The 19772-nt window shown below is 32.6% G+C and overlaps 1 non-coding gene across 1 annotated transcript; it reads right to left on the reverse strand.

The window, feature by feature from the left end:
- Positions 1-2599: 2599 nt before the first annotated feature.
- LOC139860966 (small nucleolar RNA R71) lies at positions 2600-2706 on the reverse strand. Its single transcript, XR_011763590.1, has one exon. It is a non-coding gene; the product is annotated as a small nucleolar RNA R71 (small nucleolar RNA).
- Between the last annotated feature and the right edge of the window lie 17066 nt (positions 2707-19772).

Consider the following 19772-nt stretch of genomic DNA (forward strand, 5'->3'; position numbering starts at 1 on the left):
ACAAAGTGTGAAGAATAAAGAAGTGATTCTAGTATTTCAAGACAATATTGCTTGAGGACAAGCAACGCTCAAGTGTGGGAATATTTGATAATGCTAAAAACGAACATATATTTCATAGCATTATTCCTCAAGAAAGACAAGCTTTTAGTTGCAATTGTTCTATTTACAAGTGATATTCGTTTAAATAATAAAAGGTGAAGACAGAAGACAGATTCGACGATTTGAAGACGCAAACGACCAAAAAGCTCAAAAGAACAAAAGACAATCAAAAAGGTTCCAATTATTAATAAGAAAAGTCTCGAAATCACAAGAGTACAAGATTCAAAACGCAAAGTACAAGATATTAAATTGTACGCGAGGACGTTCGAAAATCCGGAACCGGGACCAGAGTCAACTCTTAACGCTCGACGCAACGGACTAAAAATTACAAGTTAACTATGTATATAAATATAATATAATATATAATTAATTATATTAATTATATATATATTATATATATATATTAAAAACCGTCGGCAGCAAGAAACTCCAAGGGTGTGAGCTGTAAATATATCTCCGCGACTAGCGGAGTTTTAAGGGCATTTTGCCGCGAGTCGCGGAGCCCCAATTTTCAACTCTGGCTATAAAACCAACCGAATTCTGATCAAATTTCATCATCTTTTTTCCTTCTCATTCATACGAGTAATATATATATATAATTTATATTTTAATTTTAATTTTAATTATAATTCTAATAATAAGGGTATGTTAGCGAATGTTGTAAGGGTGTAAGTCGAAATTCTGTCCGTGTAACGCTACGCTATTTTTAATCATTGTAAGTTATGTTCAACCTTTTTATATTAATGTCTCGTAGCTAAGTTATTATTATGCTTATTTAAAACGAAGTAATCATGATGTTGGGCTAATTACTAAAATTGGGTAATTGGGCTTTGTACCATAATTGGGGTTTGGACAAAAGAACGACACTTGTGGAAATTAGACTATGGGCTATTAATGGGCTTTATATTTGTTTAACTAAATGAAAGTTTGTTAATGTTAATATAAATATTTACAATTGGGCGTCCCTATAAATTACCATATAAACTCGATCGGACACGATGGGCGGGGTATTTATATGTACGAATAATCGTTCATTTAACCGGACACGGGAATGGATTAATAGCCACTAGAATAATTAAAACAGGGGTGAAATTACATTCAAGGGTAATTGGTGTAATTGTTAACAAAGTTGTAAAAAAAAAACGTTTTTTTTTTAAGAAAAAAAATTCGTTTTAAAAAAAAAAAAAAAAAAATTTGTAAAAAAAAAATTTCGTTTTTTTTTTAAAAAAAAAAAATTTTTTTTTTAAAATAATAAATAATAATTTTTTTTTTTAAGTTTTATTACCTTTAGATTTTTAGACTATAGTTACAATTTTTAGTATTAAGTTTAGTTTTGCATAGTTATTTTTATTTCTAGAATTTTTAGGTTTGCCGTAAAATCCCTTAAGTGCTTATTCCTTAGACTAAGATTTAGGTGCTTTAGAATTTTGCGACGCCGTTTTTCGCGCTACTTTCTTATTTTTATTTTTCGACGCCTATTTTTCGACCTTTTATTTTTCGACATTTTTCGACGCGCAATCTATTTCTTTCTTATTTCTCGCCATTCTAGTTTTTAGGACTTAGAATTTTTTCTACTTCTTCTCTAAATTTCTTAAAATTACGAAAATTTATTTTAAGTGGTTAAATTGATAGACATCAAAATTTTCTGGTTCGTAGTAATAGTTGGATTTGTACGTGGACCGGGTTATTGGAGCCAAACAGTACTCAATTATATTGAGACCAAACGAATCCTGCCCCTCTGCTGCATCTTTTGGCTATTCGAAACGTGGGCAAAATCAGAAAAGTCTATTGATTGGATAACTTATTATAATTTTTCTTTCCATTTAAAAACTAATAGGATATTCAGTGAATGCACCGAGCAAGACGTTCACCACCTTTTATACGTTCACCACCTGTAACTCGATCAAGACATTTAGCAAATATTGTCGCCGTTGATTTTTCTTTAGAATCATCATCCAGTCGAACAAATACTCTAATTCAAATTTCCGACAATCCATCTTTTGAACCCGATTTCACAACTAAGAAACTGGAGGATATTCAAGGACAATTCCAAGATCCTGAACCACAAACCGTTAAATCAGAGTCCTCTAGTGATTCGTATTCAACGAATTCAATTATGGAAGTAACGGAACCTCTAAGTATGGAAGATCGAATGAGAGCTAAACGCACGGGCCAAGGTCACGCCATTATTAAGCCAGAAGTTAATGCTCCAGATTATGAAATCAAAGGACAAATTCTACATATGGTAACTAATCAGTGCCAATATAGTGGTACGCCAAAAGAAGATCCCAACGAACATCTTCGTACGTTTAAAAGAATTTGTACACTATTCAAAATCCAAGAAGTGGAAGATGAGCAGATCTATCTCATGTTATTTCCCTGGACTTTAAAGGGAGAAGCCAAAGATTGGTTAGAATCGTTACCTGAAGGGGCGATTGACACATGGGATGTCTTAGTTGAAAAATTTCTTCAAAGATTCTTTCCGGCATCTAAAGCCGTGAGACTTCAAGGAGAAATTGTTACGTTCGCGCAAAAGCCAAATGAAACATTATATGAGGCATGGACAAGATTCGGAAGGATGTTGAGAGGATGTCCTCAACATGGTTTAGACACTTATCAAATAGTACAAATATTTTACCAAGGTGTCAATGTTGCTACAAGAAAAGACATCGACATAACAGCTGGTGGTTCCATTATGAAGAAAACCGCAACTGAAGCTTACAAAATTATTGATAACACAGCCTCCCACTCTCATGAGTGGCACCAAGAGAAAGATATATATCGTTCATCTAAAGCGGCTAGAGCGGATTCTAGCCATAACTTTGATTCCGTTTCTGCAAAAATAGATGCTTTCGAGAGACGAATGGAAAAGATGAATAAAGATATTCACGCAATACGAATCAGTTGTGAGCAATGCGGTGGACCACACTTAATGAAAGACTGTCACATTGAACAAACGATGGAACAACGTGAGAATGTTGTCTACATGAACCAAAGGCTGGAAAATAGTTATCAGAATAATTATCAACCGCCAAGGCTAAACTTCAATCGAAATCAAAACATTCTTTACAATCCAAATGGAACCAACAATAACTCGTACAACCAACAAGGTACGAATAACCAACCAACTCAAAACAACACTTTCAATCAACAAAGACCTGGCTTATATAAACCACCACAACAAACCGAAGAGAAAAAGTCAAATCTGGAAGAAGTGGTATTTAAGCTAGTTGAATCTCAAACACAATTTATTGAAACTCAAACTCAAATGAATGAGAGGTTTGATCAGTCATTTAGAACTCAACAAGCTTCTATTTTGAATCTAGAAAAACAAGTAGGTACTCTTGTTAGATTGATGAGTGAAAGGAAACAAGGAAAGCTACCGAGTAATACTGAAGTAAATCCTCGGAATGAAAATGTTAATATGGTTTCAACAAATTCTGAAAAACCAGCATCAGAAGATGGGAAGGTTTTAGATGAGAGTAACAATGAAGAAGTTACACCACCACCACCCGAGTATGTAAAGCCAGTGGTGGCACCATACAAACCACCCATCCCGTTTCCAAGAAAAGGAGTTGAGTATGAGCAAGTAATAAGTAATAAAGTTTGTGATACCTCTGGAAAGAAGAAGAAGAAGAATAAAAAAGTGCAAGAAACAAAAACAGTAGAAGTAAACCCGGTGAAGACAGTTCCACCAAATCCTCCACCTAGGGTAGGTGATCCGGGTGAATTTATTGTTCCTTGTCTACTTAGTGACTGTGTCATGTATGATGCACTAGCAGATTTAGGTTCAAGTGTGAGTGTTATGCCTCTTTTATTATATAAGAGATTAGGTGTAGGTGAGTTAACTCCAACGGATATGAGTGTTCGACTCTTTGATCAAACCATTAAGCACCCAGTTGGAATTGCTGACAACCTACCCATTCAAGTAGGCAATTTAACCTTTCTAGTCGAATTCATTGTCATTGACATAGAAGAGGACCCAAACATTCCTCTAATTTTAGGTCGACCATTCTTAGCGTCCACCGGGGCGTTATTTGATGTAAGAAAGGGTAGAGTGACACATAGTAATGATGAGAAATCGATCACCTTTATGATTCGAAAGTCTAAATATCCACAAACCAAAACCGTTGAACCAATAAAAACGATTGGTAAGAACCATGTTGTTTTACCAACTCCAACGGTAGTGCTTAACAATAATAAAACGCCTAAGTGTGGGGAAGATGAAGTAACACCTAATGATGACATGATAACAAAGAACCCCGTTGTTGATACGAAATTAGATAATCCCGTTATTAATAGTTCAATGAAGAAACTTATTAAACGGATTCGCGATGCTAGAACCAAGGGGAACTTTAAGTTATGTAACCGATTAGTATCCAATCTGTCGCCTAAAGAAAAGGCGAAGCTAGTTGAAATTGTGGATATTACACAGGAATCCGACCAATGGCTTAAAGAAAAAGTCACGGATAGGCAAGTTGATTATGGACCAAGAGAAATTGACAATGAAGTTAATCACAATTTCAACACCACAGCTACCTAAGTGTGGGGAGATTCGAATGTTCTAAAAAGATAATGCTGTCTAAAGTTATTTGTTCTGTTCTCGTGTAGTTCCGAGAATGGAATCCGATTGGTCTTTTCCGCTAGCAGACACTAAAGAACTAGTTTTCTCCCCCCATTCTGATTTTTTTTTTTATTTTGTAGGTTTTATATGAAATTAATATGCTTTTTAAATTTAAGTTTTGTGTGAATTTAAAAACAAAATTTACTTTATTTCATTAAGTAAAAAAATGATTTCTAAAATTTGTCGTGAGTTGAAGATTAGGTAGTTGAACCGAAATTACTTTAACCGAGGGCGGGACGAGAAATTTTGTTATCATTATTTTTAATTTAATTGATTTAAAGTATGCCAAAAAAAAATATTAGACTTTATAAATTTTTGAACGTGGGGTAATATACCCAACTTCAAAATTATGTATGTTTGTATTTTATGTTATATACAAAACAGGGTAAAATAACGCACTTTCAAAGACTGTCATTAAGTTCAGAAAAAGGTACTAATTTTGACGACAAGAAACAAAATATCAAATGTGAAATAACAACAATATGTTTGCAAACTCGGTATTTTTAATCATTTTTCTACACTAATCACCCTCATGAATTTAAATTTTTACTGATTTCTTGCAAATGAGGGCATTGCAAGATCTCAAGTGTGGGGAAGGGTTATAAATTCTTTCGGGTTTACACTTGTTTTAATTGCCAAATTTTGTGAAAATTTGAAAAAAATTTCAACTAAATGAATTCAAAATCATGTTTATACATATTTATGAACGATAAAACTAGGTGTTAATGCCGAAATTATTGTTACCTCGAGGACATAAATTGAGAAACAACCCAAAACGCTTGAATTCATTTAAAATGGGATAGAAGAGAATAAAAAGGCAAAGAAAAGAATAAATAAAAGCTAAGTGTGGGGAGAATGTACCAAGTTATTCAATTAAAAACTATCTATCACATTTTTTTATAAGAATTATTGCAGGTACTTTTGCTTTGGACGATACTAATCAGTTTTACCCGGTTTACTGTAATACATTTGAAAGAAAGATGGATCTACACGATGAATCAATTCCATCATTAAAAGGAAGTAAAGTCTTCCGAAAAAGACACGCGCTTCTTGATTTAGGTCAAGAAGTTGTCGTCCAGACCAGCTGTAGGTTGACGAAAAATCTAGAAAAGTCATCTCTAAAATCAGCAGGAAATCCACGAACCTCAGCATCAAACAGGGTCGCCAAGTGGTCAGATTTATCCTAACCATGAGAAGGATTTATCTCGTACAATGGGGAGGCACCGTGCAAATTAGCTTGATAAGACTAATGAATCAGATCCCCAGAAAGGATAATCTCCTTAAAGATTAAAAATCAGCTTTTAAGACTGATATTACTCAATCCTTGAGATTGACCTTAAAGATTGAGAATTCAAACTCATGAAATTCAATGATATCTAAACTCGAGCTTGAACGAGAAAATATTTTGATCAAAAATACAAACCGATTTGTTTTCTGAAAACCCATTTTCAATGCGTTCATTACCATTGAACGTAAAATCCTAGGAATTCACCTGGAATTCATTAGGTCACCTGAACCAAATCGGGTGTCAACCGTAAGAACGGTGGTTGCATAGCATGGTCGGAGACAGGACCTTGTGCCAGACCGAAAAATCATAGGATGATCTTTACTATCGCTCCTACCAAGGATAGTTCTAGCATCCGACACGTTAAAAGACCATAATCATCTGCATGTCACGGGACATTGCCTTAACAGTTTCTTGTTCATCGCTTTCCTTTACAACCGGACGGTAGTTTATCGAAAGGTAATATACGGAACAAGTAAACTGGATGTGTGCTTTCCGATACCGGGATAGCAGTGGATTACACGAACCTAAAAGTTTTAGCCAAAATAATGATCCACAAATATATTTTGCAACACCAATGATGGATCAAATCAGAAAACTTGTCTAGGGTAAAATCTAGCTTGAATTTTCAAAAGATTAAATGTTTTCATAAAGATCCAATTTCCTTAAAGGATCTAAATTTTTATATTCATGTGGGACTGTAAACCGCCTTTCAAATGTGCACTTTGCTTTGGAAACCGAAAGTAAATCGGCTATTTGATTGCAAGTGTCGTTGACCTAAACCCGAGGCAACTGTGGATGACACACCCACCTTTAACCATGGTTCTATTGTTACTGTCATTGTTTATAACACCGTATCAAAATCACTGATGTATAAAGTGTGAAGAATAAAGAAGTGATTCTAGTATGTTTTTATTTCAAGACTGTATTGCTTGAGGACAAGCAACGCTCAAGTGTGGGGATATTGATAAGGCTAAAAAGGAACATATATTTCATAGCATTATCCCCCAAGAAAGACAAGATTTTAGTTGCAATTGTTCCATTTTCAAGTAATATTCGTTTATATTAAATAAGTGCGAAGACAAAAGGCAAAAACGACGAATTGAAGACACAAAGGTCCAAAAAGCTCAAAAGTACAAGATACAATCAAAAAGGTTCAAATTATTAATGAGGAACGTCTAAAAATGACAAGAGTACAAGTTACAAAACGCAAAGTACAAAATATAAAATTGTACGCAAGGACATTCGAAAATCCGGAACCGGGACCAGAGTCAACTCTCAACGCTCGACGCAACGGTGTAAAAATTACGAGTCAACTATGCACAAGAATAAAATATAATATTTAAATAATTCATAATAAGAATAATATTAAATAATAAAAAGTTGTTAATTGAGCATAGTTCAGGGGTCATAAGTGAAAATTCAATTTCTAAATTCGCCTATAAAAGGCTTTGTAATCGAAATGTAAAAACACACCTTTTTCTATCTTTTTCTTATTTATCAATATCAATTATCAATATCTATATTCTATATCTCTATAATAATGTTAACTTAATAAGATATAACAATAATCTTAATTTTAATTTTAAATTATGATAATAATAAGATTTATGATAGAGATCGTTTGAGTGTGTAAGTCGAAATTCTGTCCGTGTAACGCTACGCTATTTTTAATCATTGTAAGTTATGTTCAACCTTTTTACATTAATGTATCGTAACTAAGTTATTATTATGCTTATTTGAGCCGAAGTAATCGTGATGTTGGGCTAAAATATTAAGAAGGGGTTATTGAACTTTGGACCATAATTAAGGTTTGGGCAAAAGACCGACACTTGTGGAAATTGAACTATTGACTATTAATAGATGGGGGGTATTGTCTAATTGAGTGACAACTCATTGAAGTCTGTCGAACCTATCTTCAAATTAATTAACCTAATAATTAATAATGATTATGGTTGTCCTATTTAGTGATGTTCATATGGAATCTGTTATAATCATTTAATTAATCAATTGGGTTGGGTAATTGATTATTCATTCTGATCAAGTGGATGAATTAATATTCATAAACTAATTAAAACAGGGGTGGATTACATACAGTGATAACTGGTGTAATTGTTGACAGAAGTGATAACTGCGTCACAGTTTAAATCCTTAATCAGTTGGAATATTTGACTTCGGGTATAAGGGTAATTTGACGAGGATACTCGCACTTTATTTTTTTGACCGATGGACTATTATGGACAAAAACCAGATAGACGTATCAAATAAACCAGGACAAAGGACAATTAACCCATGGTAATAAATTAAAATCAACACGTCAAACATCATGATTACGGAAGTTTAAATAAGCATAATTCTTTTATTATATTTCTCATCGTATCTTTATTTACTATCATTTTATTACACGAAATTTTATTTACTGTCATTTTATTTATTGTCATTATTTTACGCACTTTAATTATCGTCATTTATCTTTACGCTTAAAATATAGAATCGACAAACCGGTCATTAAACGGTAAAACCCCCCTTTTATAATAATATTACTACTTATATAATTATATATATTTTATATAAATATAGTTAAAAATATAGTAAGTATCACCAGCTCCCTGTGGAACGAACCGGACTTACTAAAAACTACACTACTCTACGATTAGGTACACTGCCTATAGTGTTGTAGCAAGGTTTAGGTATATCCCATCCGTAAATTAATAAAACTTGTGTCATATTTTGTAGTATTTTGTATTAAAAATAATACTATTTCGTACCCTCACGCTACATCCTTTTGATAGTGCTCCAAATGAACATATATTTAGTAGCAATATCGTTCCAATATGTAAAGTTTTTAAATGTAATTTCCTTATTTTTAGTTGTAATAGTTAAATAAATAAGTGCGAAGACGAAAGACGCAAATCGCTCGAAAATGAAGATTTAAAGACAAAAACGAAGATTTGAAAGACCAAAACGTCCAAAAAGCTAAAAAGTACAAGATACAATTAAAAAGGTTCAAATTATTGATGAAGAACGTCTAAAAATGACAAGAGTACAAGTTACAAAACGCAAAGTACACAATATAAAATTGTACGAAAGGACGTTCGAAAATCCGGAACCGGGACATGAACCAACTCTCAACGCTCGACGCAACGGTGTAAAAATTACAAGTCAACTATGCACAAGAATAAAATATAATATTTAAATAATTCATAATAAGAATAATATTAATTAATAAAAAGTTGTTAATTGAGCATAGTTCAGGGGTCGTAAATGAAAATTCAATTTCTAATTTAGCCTATAAAAAGCTATGTAACGATCGATTGAAGATCACCCATTTTTTTGATCCTAAATCTATCTTTCTATTTCTATATCTTTCCCCTTAATATCAAATATCAATATCTATATTCTATATCTCTATCATAATGTTAACTTAATAAGATATAACAATAATCTTAATTTTAATTTTAAATTATGATAATAATAAGATTTATGATAGAGATCGTTTGAGTGTGTAAGTCGAAATTCTGTCCGTGTAACGCTACGCTATTTTTAATCATTGTAAGTTATGTTCAACCTTTTTACATTAATGTCTCGTAGCTAAGTTATTATTATGCTTATTTAAAACGAAGTAATCATGATGTTGGGCTAATTACTAAAATTGGGTAATTGGGCTTTGTACCATAATTAAGGTTTGGGCAAAAGACCGACACTTGTGGAAATTGAACTATTGACTATTAATAGATGGGGGGTATTGTCTAATTGAGTGACAACTCATTGGAGTCTGTCGAACCTATCTTCAAATTAATTAACCTAATAATTAATAATGATTATGGTTGTCCTATTTAGTGATGTTCATATGGAATCTGTTATAATCATTTAATTAATCAATTGGGTTGGGTAATTGATTATTCATTCTGATCAAGTGGATGAATTAATATTCATAAACTAATTAAAACAGGGGTGGATTACATACAGTGATAACTGGTGTAATTGTTGACAGAAGTGATAACTGCGTCACAGTTTAAATCCTTAATCAGTTGGAATATTTGACTTCGGGTATAAGGGTAATTTGACGAGGATACTCGCACTTTATATTTATGACCGATGGACTATTATGGACAAAAACCAGATAGATGTATCAAATAAACCAGGACAAAGGACAATTAACCCATGGTAATAAATTAAAATAAACACGTCAAACATCATGATTACGGAAGTTTAAATAAGCATAATTCTTTTATTATATTTCTCATCGTATCTTTATTTACTGTCATTTTATTACTCGCAATTTTATTTTCTGTCATTTTATTTATCGCAATTTATTTTACGCACTTTAATTTTTGTCATTTATTTTTACGCTTAAAATCGACAAACCGGTCATTAAACGGTAAAACCCCCATTTTATAATAATACTACTACTTATTTATATATATATTTTTACAAATAAACTTAATAATATAGCGTTAACTTCACCAGCTCCCTGTGGAACGAACCGGACTTACTAAAAACTACACTACTCTACGATTAGGTACACTGCCTATAGTGTTGTAGCAAGGTTTAGGTATATCCCATCCGTAAATTAATAAAACTTGTGTCATATTTTGTAGTATTTTGTATTAAAAATAATACTATTTCGTACCCTCACGCTACATCATCAAGTTTTTGGCGCCGCTGCCGGGGAGCGCTAAAACGCTATATTTTTAATTATAATAATATTGAAATAAAATATAATAATATAATAATATTGAAATAGAATATAATAATATAATAATATTGAAATAGAATATAATAATATAATAATATTTAAGAATCAAAAATATACGTAAATTTTAAAAAAAGTCGTATTTATTAAATACTTCAGGGGTATATTATGTAACTTATAATTAATAATTGCTATCATGTCGCTTTCATGTGAATAGTAAATTAATTAATTTATTTTCATTTACTATTCATGAATAGTAAATGAATTAAAAAAAAAAAAATCGTTTTTTTTAAAAAAAAAAAAAAAAAATTGTTTTTTTTTTAAAAAAAAAAAAAAAAAAAAAAAATTTGTGTAAAAAAAAATCGTTTTTTTTTTTAAAAGAAAAAAAAATTCGTTTTAAAAAAAAAAAAAAAAAATCGTTTTTTTTTTAAAATTTAAAAAAAAACAAAAAAAAAAACGTAAAAAAAAAAAAAGCAAAAACGTAAAAAAAAAAAACGTAAAAAAAAATATATATATATTTTTAAAATTTTGTCTCTAAAAAAAAAAAAAAAAAATGTTTTTTTTAGTTTTATTACCTTTAGATTTTTAGACTATAGTCGCAACTTTTAGTATTAAGTTTAGTTTTGCCATAGTTATTTTTACTTCTAGAATTTTTAGGCTTTGCCGTAAAATCCCTTAAGTGCTTATTCCTTAGACTAAGTTTTAGGTGCTTTAGAATTTTACGATGCCGTATTTCGCACTACTTTCTTATTTTTATTTTTCGACGCCTATTTTTCGACCTTTTATTTTTCGATCTTTTTCGACGAACTCTTTTTCTTTCTTATTTCTCGCTATTCTAGTTTTAGGACATAGATTTTTATTCTACTTCTTATCTAAATTTCTTAAAATTACGAAAATTTATTTTAAGTGGTTAAATTAATAGACATCAAAATTTTCTGGTTCGTAGTAATAGTTGGATTTGTACGTGGACCGGGTTATTGGAGCCAAACAGTACTCAATTATATTGAGACCAAACGAATCCTGCCCCTCTGCTGCATCTTTTGGCTATTCGAAACGTGGGCAAAATCAGAAAAGTCTATTAATTGGATAACTTATATAATTTTTCTTTCCTTTTAAAAACTAATAGGATATTCAGTGAATGCACCGAGTAAAACGTTCACCACCTTTCATACGTTCACCACCTGTAACTCGATCAAGACATTTAGCAAATATTGTCGCCGTTGATTTTTCTTTAGAATCGTCATCTAGTCGAACAAGAACTCCAACTCAAATTTCCGATAATCCATCTTTTGAACCCGACTTCACAATTAAGAACCCGGAGCATATTCAAGGACAATTCCAAGATCCTGAACCACAAACCGTTAAATCAGAGTCCTTTAGTGATTCGTATTCAACGAATTCAATTATGGAAGTAACGGAACCTCTAAGTATGGAAGATCGAATGAGAGCCACACGCACGGGCCAAGGTCACGCCATTATTAAACCAGAAGTTAATGCTCCAGATTATGAAATTAAAGGACAAATCCTACACATGGTAACTAACCAATGCCAATTCAGTGGTGCACCGAATGAAGATCCTAACGAACACCTTCGTACGTTTAAAAGAATTTGTACACTATTCAAAATCCGAGAAGTGGAAGATGAGCAGATCTATCTCATGTTGTTTCCCTGGACTTTAAAGGTAGAAGCCAAAGATTGGTTAGAATCGTTACCTGAAGGGGCGATTGACACATGGGATGTTTTAGTTGAAAAATTTCTTAAACAATTCTTTCCGGCATCTAAAGCCGTGAGACTTCAAGGAGAAATTGTTACGTTCGCGCAAAATCCAAATGAAACATTATATGAGGCGTGGACAAGATTCGGAAGGATGTTGAGAGGATGTCCTCAACACGGTTTAGACACTTACCAAATAGTACAAATATTCTACCAAGGTGTCAACGTTGCTACACGAAAAGACATCGACATAACAGCTGGTGGTTCCATTATGAAGAAAACCGCAACTGAAGCTTACAAAATTATTGATAACACAGCCTCCCACTCTCATGAGTGGCATCAAGAAAAAGATATTTTTCGTTCATCTAAAGCGGCTAGAGCCGATTCTAGCCATGACTTTGATTCCGTTTCCGCAAAAATAGATGCTTTCGAAAGACGAATGGAAAAGATGAATAAAGATATTCACGCAATACGAATCAGTTGTGAGCAATGCGGTGGACCACACTTAATGAAAGACTGTCACATTGAACAAACGATGGAACAACGTGAGAATGTTGTCTACATGAACCAAAGGCTGGAAAATAGTTATCAGAATAATTATCAACCGCCAAGGCCAAACTTCAATCGAAATCAAAACATTCTTTACAATCCAAAAGGACCCGACAATAACTCGTATAACCAACAAGGTCCGAATAACCAACCAACTCAAAACAACACTTTCAATCAACAAAGACCTGGCTTGTATAAACCACCACAACAAACCGACGAGAAGAAGTCAAATCTGGAAGAAGTGGTATTTAAGCTAGTTGAATCTCAAACACAATTTATTGAAACTCAAACCCAAACGAATGAGAGGTTTGAGCAGTCATTTAGAACTCAACAAGCTTCCATTTTGAATCTAGAAAAACAAGTAGGTACTCTTGTTAGATTGATGAGTGAAAGGGAACAAGGAAAGCTACCGAGTAATAATGAAGTAAATCCTCGGAATGAAAATGTTAACATGATATCAACAAATTCTGAAAAACCAACACCAGAAGATGGGAAGGTTTTAGATGAGAGTAACAATGAAGAAGTTACACCACCACCACCCGAGTATGTAAAGCCAGTGGTGGCACCATACAAACCACCCATCCCGTTTCCAAGAAAAGGAGTTGAGTATGAGCAAGTGATAGGTAATAAAGATTGTGATACCTCTGGAAAGAAGAAGAAGAAAAAGAATAAGAAAGTGCAAGAAACAAAAGCCGTAAATATAAACCCGGTGAAGACAGTTCCACCAAAACCTCCACCTAGGGTAGGTGATCCGGGTGAATTTATTGTTCCTTGTCTACTTAGTGATTGTGTCATGTATGATGCACTAGCAGATTTAGGTGCAAGTGTAAGTGTTATGCCTCTTTCCTTATATAAGAGATTAGGTGTAGGTAAGTTAAGTCCAACGGATATGAGTGTTCGACTCTTTGATCAAACCATTAAGCACCCAGTTGGAATTGCTGACAACCTACCCGTTCAAGTAGGCAATTTAACCTTTCTAGTCGAATTTATTGTCATTGACATAGAAGAGGACCCAAACATTCCTCTAATTTTAGGTCGGCCATTCTTAGCGTCCACCAAGGCGTTATTTGATGTAGGAAATGGAAGAATGACACTTAAAAGTGGTGACAAATCGATCACCTTTATGATTCGAAAGTCTAAATCTCCACCAGCCAAAACCGTTGAACCAGTAAAAACAATTGGTAAGAACCATGTGGTTTTACCAACTCCAACGGTAATACTTAGCAATAATGAAACGCCTAAGTGTGGGGAAAATGAAGTAACACCTAATGATGACATGATAACAAAGAACCCCGTTGTTGATACGAAATTAAATGATCCCATTATTAATAGTTCAATGAAGAAACTTATTAAACGGATTCGCGATGCTAGAACCAAGGGGAACTTTAAGTTATGTAACCGGTTAGTATCCAATCTATCACCTAAAGAAAAGGAGAAACTAGTTGAAATTATGGATATTACACAAGAATCCGACCAATGGCTTAAAGAAAAAGTCACGGATATGCAAGTTGATTATGGACCAAGAGAAATTGACGATAAAGTTAATCACAATTTTGACACCACGGCTACCTAAGTGTGGGGAGATTCAAATGTTCTAAAAAGAAAATGCTATCTAGAGTTAGTTGTTCTGTTCTCGTGTAGTTCCGAGAATGGAATCCGATTGGTCTTTTCCGCTAGCAGACACTAAAGAACTAGTTTTCTCCCCTCATTCTGAATTTTTTTTTTTTTTTTTTTTAGGTTTTATATGAAATTAATATGCTTTTAAGTTTTGTGTGATATTTAAAAACAAAATTTACTTTAATTCATTAAGTTGAAAAAATGATTTCTAGAATTCGTCGTGAGTTGAAGACTAGGTCATTAAGCCGAAATTGCTTTACCCGAGGGTGGGACGGCAAATTTTGTTATCATTATTTTTAATTTTATTGATCTAAAGTATGCCAAAAAGATATTAGACTTTATAAATTTTTGAACGTAGGGTAATATACTCAACTTCAAAAATATGTATATATATGTTTGTATTTTATATTATGTACAAAACAGGGTAGAACAACGCACTTTCAAAGACTAACATTAAGTTCAGCAATAGCTACTGATTTTGACGACAAGAAGCAAAATATCAAATGTGATGTAAAATAATATGCTTACAAACTGGGTATTTTTAATCACTTTTCTACACTAATCACCCTCATGAATTTATAATTATAGTCTGATTTCATGCAAATGAGGGCATTGCATGATCTCAAGTGTGGGGAAGGGTTATAAATTCTCTCGGGTTTGCACTTAGTTTATTTGCCAAATTTTGTGAAAATTTGAAAATTTTTTAACTAAATGAATTTAAAATCATGTTTATACATATTTATGAACAGTGAAAACTAGGTGATAATACCGAAATTATCGTTACCTCGAAAAGGACATAAATTGAGAAACACCCTAAAACGCTTGAATTCATTTAAAATGAAATAAAAGAAAATAAAAAGGCAAAGAAAGAAACTAAGTGTGGGAAGAATGTACCAAGTTATTCAATTTAAAACATATATCACATATTTTTGTACAAACAATTGAAAATACTTTTGTTTTGAACGATAATCAACTGTTTTATCCGATGAAAGAAAAGAAGAGATGGATCTACACGATGAATCAATTCCATCATTTGAAGGAAGTAAAGTCTTCCGAAAAAGACACGCGCTTCTTGATTTAGGTCATGAAGTTGTCATCCAGACCAGCTGTAGGTTGACGAAAAATCTAGAAAAGTCATCCCTAAAATCAGCAGGAAATCCATGGACCTCAGCATCAAACAGGGTCGCCAAGTGGTCAGATTTATCCTAACCATGAGAAGGATTTATCTCGTACAATGGGGAGGCACCGTGCAAATTAGCTTGATAAGACTAATGAATCAGATCCCCAGAAAAGGATAATCTCCTTAAAGATTAAAAATCAGCTTTTAAGACTGATAATACTCAATCCTAGAGATTGACCTTAAAGATTGAGAATTCAAACTCATGGAATTCAATGATATCTAAACTCGAGCTTGAACGAGAAAATATTTTGATCAAAAATACAAACCGATTTGTTTTCTGAAAAACCATTTTCAATGCGTTCATTACCATTGAACGTAAAATCCTAAGAAATTCACCTGGAATTCATTAGGTCACCTGAACTAAATCGGGTGTCAACCGTAAGAACGGTGGTTGCATAGCATGGTCGGAGACAGGACCTTGTGCCAGACCGAAAAATCATAGGATGATCTTTACTATCGCTCCTACCAAGGATAGTTCTAGCATCCGACACGTTAAAAGACCATAATCATCTACATGTCACGGGACATTGCCTTAACAGTTTCTTGTTCATCGCTTTCCTTTACAACCGGACGGTAGTTTACCGAAAGGTAATATACGGAACAAGTAAACTGGATGTGTGCTTTTCGATACCGGGATAGCAGTGGATTACACGAACCTAAAAGTTTTTAGCCAAAATATTGATCCACAAATATATTTTGCAACACCGATAGTGGATTAAATCAGAAAACTTGTCTAGGGTAAAATCTAGCCTTAATTTTCAAAAGATCAAATGTTTTCATAAAGATCCAATTTCCTTAAGGATCTAAATTTTCATTAGTCATGTGGGACTGTAAACCGCCTTTCAAATGTGCACTTTGCTTTGGAAACCGAAAGTAAATCGGCTATTTGATTGCAAGTGTCGTTGACCTAAACCCAAGGTAACTGTGGATGGCACAACCACCTTTAACCATGGTTCTATTGTTAATATCATTGTTTATACCGCTTTATCAAAATCACTGATGTACAAAGTGTGAAGAATAAAGAAGTGATTCATGTATGTTTTTATTTCAAGTTCTGTATTGCTTGAGGACAAGCAACGCTCAAGTGTGGGGATATTTGATAGTGCTCCAAATGAACATATATTTAGTAGCAATATCGTTCCAATATGTAAAGTTTTTAAATGTAATTTCCTTATTTTTAGTTGTAATAGTTAAATAAATAAGTGCGAAGACGAAAGACGCAAATCGCTCGAAAATGAAGATTTAAAGACAAAAACGAAGATTTGAAAGACCAAAACGTCCAAAAAGCTAAAAAGTACAAGATACAATTAAAAAGGTTCAAATTATTGATGAAGTACGTCTAAAAATGACAAGAGTACAAGTTACAAAACGCAAAGTACACAATATAAAATTGTACGAAAGGACGTTCGAAAATCCGGAACCGGGACATGAACCAACTCTCAACGCTCGACGCAACGGTGTAAAAATTACAAGTCAACTATGCACAAGAATAAAATATAATATTTAAATAATTCATAATAAGAATAATATTAATTAATAAAAAGTTGTTAATTGAGCATAGTTCAGGGGTCGTAAATGAAAATTCAATTTCTAATTTAGCCTATAAAAAGCTATGTAACGATCGATTGAAGATCACCCATTTTTTTGATCCTAAATCTATCTTTCTATTTCTATATCTTTCCCCTTAATATCAAATATCAATATCTATATTCTATATCTCTATCATAATGTTAACTTAATAAGATATAACAATAATCTTAATTTTAATTTTAAATTATGATAATAATAAGATTTATGATAGAGATCGTTTGAGTGTGTAAGTCGAAATTCTGTCCGTGTAACGCTACGCTATTTTTAATCATTGTAAGTTATGTTCAACCTTTTTACATTAATGTCTCGTAGCTAAGTTATTATTATGCTTATTTAAAACGAAGTAATCATGATGTTGGGCTAATTACTAAAATTGGGTAATTGGGCTTTGTACCATAATTAAGGTTTGGGCAAAAGACCGACACTTGTGGAAATTGAACTATTGACTATTAATAGATGGGGGGTATTGTCTAATTGAGTGACAACTCATTGGAGTCTGTCGAACCTATCTTCAAATTAATTAACCTAATAATTAATAATGATTATGGTTGTCCTATTTAGTGATGTTCATATGGAATCTGTTATAATCATTTAATTAATCAATTGGGTTGGGTAATTGATTATTCATTCTGATCAAGTGGATGAATTAATATTCATAAACTAATTAAAACAGGGGTGGATTACATACAGTGATAACTGGTGTAATTGTTGACAGAAGTGATAACTGCGTCACAGTTTAAATCCTTAATCAGTTGGAATATTTGACTTCGGGTATAAGGGTAATTTGACGAGGATACTCGCACTTTATATTTATGACCGATGGACTATTATGGACAAAAACCAGATAGATGTATCAAATAAACCAGGACAAAGGACAATTAACCCATGGTAATAAATTAAAATCAACACGTCAAACATCATGATTACGGAAGTTTAAATAAGCATAATTCTTTTATTATATTTCTCATCGTATCTTTATTTACTGTCATTTTATTACTCGCAATTTTATTTTCTGTCATTTTATTTATCGCAATTTATTTTACGCACTTTAATTTTTGTCATTTATTTTTACGCTTAAAATCGACAAACCGGTCATTAAACGGTAAAACCCCCATTTTATAATAATACTACTACTTATTTATATATATATTTTTACAAATAAACTTAATAATATAGCGTTAACTTCACCAGCTCCCTGTGGAACGAACCGGACTTACTAAAAACTACACTACTCTACATTGAAAGGACCCGTTCATATACATTATAAACGATTCACAATAGTTGATTACATTGCGAGGTATTTGACCTCTATATGATACATTTTACAAACATTGCATTCGTTTTTAAAAGACAATCTTTCTTTACATCGAAAATTGACAGGCATGCATACCATTTCATAATATCCACTATCCAACTATAAATTGATTTAATAATAATCTTTGATGAACTCAATGACTCGAATGCAACGTTCTTCGAAATATGCTATGAAAGACTCCAAGTAATATCTTTAAAATGAGCAAATGCACAGCGGAAGATTTCTTTAACACCTGAGAATAAACATGCTTTAAAGTGTCAACCAAAAAGTTGGTGAGTTCATTAGTTTATCATAATCATTTATTTCCATCATTTTAATAGACCACAAGAATTTCATTTCCAGTTCTCATAAATATATGTCCCATGCATAGAGACAAAAATAATCATTCATATGGTGAACACCTGGTAACCGACATTAACAATATGCATATAAGAATATCCCCTATCATTCCGGGATCCTCCTTCGGACATGATATAAATTTCGAAGTACTAAAGCATCCGGTACTTTGGATGGGTTTTGTTAGGCCCAATAGATCTATCTTTAGGATTCGCGTCAATTAGGGTGTCTGTTCCCAAATTCTTAGATTACCAGACTTTAATAAAAAGGGGCATATTCGATTTCGATAATTCAACCATAGAATGTAGTTTCAATTAGTTGTGTCTATTTCGTCAAACATTTATAAAAGCGCATGTATTCTCAGTCCCAAAAATATAAAGGGTAAAAAGGCAAATGAAACTCACCATACTGTATTTCGTAGTAAAAATACATATAACGTCATTGAACAAGTGCAAGGTTGGCCTCGGATTCACGAACCTATATTAATTATATATATTTATATGTTGGTCAATATTTGTATAGCAATTTAGGTCAGGTCATAGTGTAATCCTATCCTATAGCTCGAGTCTGACTCTACAGTATAGTAACATGTTATATTACTCATGCTCAATTAAGATTCTAGTAAAAGGTGACGTGTGAAACAACGTAACACAAATGGTTTCATAATCATAAAATAGTATTTTAGGTTTTTTTTTTTTTTATAGAGAAAATCAACACAAAAAGTTAACTGAAAAGTTAACAGGAAAAGTCAAAGTTCAAAGTCAAAAG

This window comes from Rutidosis leptorrhynchoides, chromosome 7 (genome assembly GCF_046630445.1).
Source record: "Rutidosis leptorrhynchoides isolate AG116_Rl617_1_P2 chromosome 7, CSIRO_AGI_Rlap_v1, whole genome shotgun sequence".
NCBI lineage: Eukaryota > Viridiplantae > Streptophyta > Magnoliopsida > Asterales > Asteraceae > Rutidosis > Rutidosis leptorrhynchoides.